General features: G+C 38.2%; 1 pseudogene; it reads right to left on the bottom strand.

Moving 5' to 3' along the window:
- Window positions 1–510: 510 nt before the first annotated feature.
- On the bottom strand, window positions 511–996 carry LOC113625839 (destrin pseudogene; annotated as a pseudogene).
- Window positions 997–1,296: the final 300 nt, after the last annotated feature.

The raw sequence follows: 1,296 nt of genomic DNA, 5'->3' as shown, positions 1-1,296 counted from the left end.
TTAGGTATAACTCCTCATGGGCTTGTGGAATAGCATCCCTGACCTGGTAATACTGAGATATGAGCTATATCTGAATTTTTTTCTGAATGGCTAAAACTATTTATACTTCTACCAACAATCCATCAGAATTCCCATTGTCCTGTACCCTTACCAGTGCTTGGTACTGTGTGACAATCTTTTTCATTCTAATTTCATGGGTATAAAGGGATCTCCCATTATTTTAGTTTAAGTTTCCCTAATGGTTAGTGAGGATAAACATTTCTACATTTCTAACCATTGAAGTTTTCCTCAGCTTATTCATATCCTTTTTGCATGTTTTTTTTTAAACTTTAGAGTTTAGATTTATTTAGGGCCATTTGCACATGTTCATAGAAGAGTTAGTTTACCCTAACAAATGATGAGACAGCTCTCCCTCAGTGAGTCCCTTGCCTAAATGTATTTGCTTTACTTGTATAGCAAGAGGATAACATTAAACATGGAAGCTTTCAATTTGTGACACCAAACAGTGATCTATACAGGGCATCCTTCAAAAGCTACGACTAAGGATCCACCTAGCTTTTCAGCAGTACAAGTCCGGTTGAGGTTTTCTGGCCCATTTGCCTGACATTCGTGTTTTATGCCTTGAAATTTCTTTTTGATTGTATCCTTGGAGCTTGCATAGACCATTTTACGTTTCAGAGGTTCTAGTTCTTCTGCCCACAAAAAAAGCATCAACTCCTCTTTTCTGGATTCCTTTGTTCCGAAGCTTGCATCATACAAAGTATATAGCAACAGTCTTTTTCAGGAAGCATTTCCACAAAATGCTTGAAAGGATCAGTTATGGTTACACCAAAATCTCTTTGCTGCCTTCTACAATGAGGCGCTTTTTGTCTACACTGAGACAAAAAATAACAGCCTTCTTTCTTTTCTTGATTTCTTCTGGTGCGGAGCACTTCCAAACTTTAGTGTCATAAAAATGTGGCATACTTCATCAGCAACTTGCACTCCTGTGGCCATGTTCACTGTGGTGGTCGCAGAGCGCAGACCTGCATGTTTCAGTTGATTACCTACCTTTGTCTTGTTGATTTGTAGAAGTTCTTTGTATGGTCTAGTTAATAATTCCATCTTGGTTTTGGATGTCTTTCAGTCTGTCACATATCTGTTAACATTGTCCTTGATTTCACTGTGCACACACACAAAAATTCCTGAATTCAACAGACATGATGGGATCTTGGATGGCAGCGGCCAAGTGACAGTACATAATCACTAAAGATAAGATGGACTTGTTACCATAATGGATGACAGAACAAAAGCAAT

Source organism: Aethalodelphis obliquidens, unplaced genomic scaffold, assembly GCF_003676395.1.
Source record: "Aethalodelphis obliquidens isolate GAN/ISIS:26980383/991018 unplaced genomic scaffold, ASM367639v1 scaffold16, whole genome shotgun sequence".
NCBI classification, from domain to species: Eukaryota; Metazoa; Chordata; class Mammalia; order Artiodactyla; family Delphinidae; genus Aethalodelphis; species Aethalodelphis obliquidens.
Note: the sequence above shows the minus strand (reverse complement) of the source record. Positions and strands in the feature narration are given on the sequence as shown.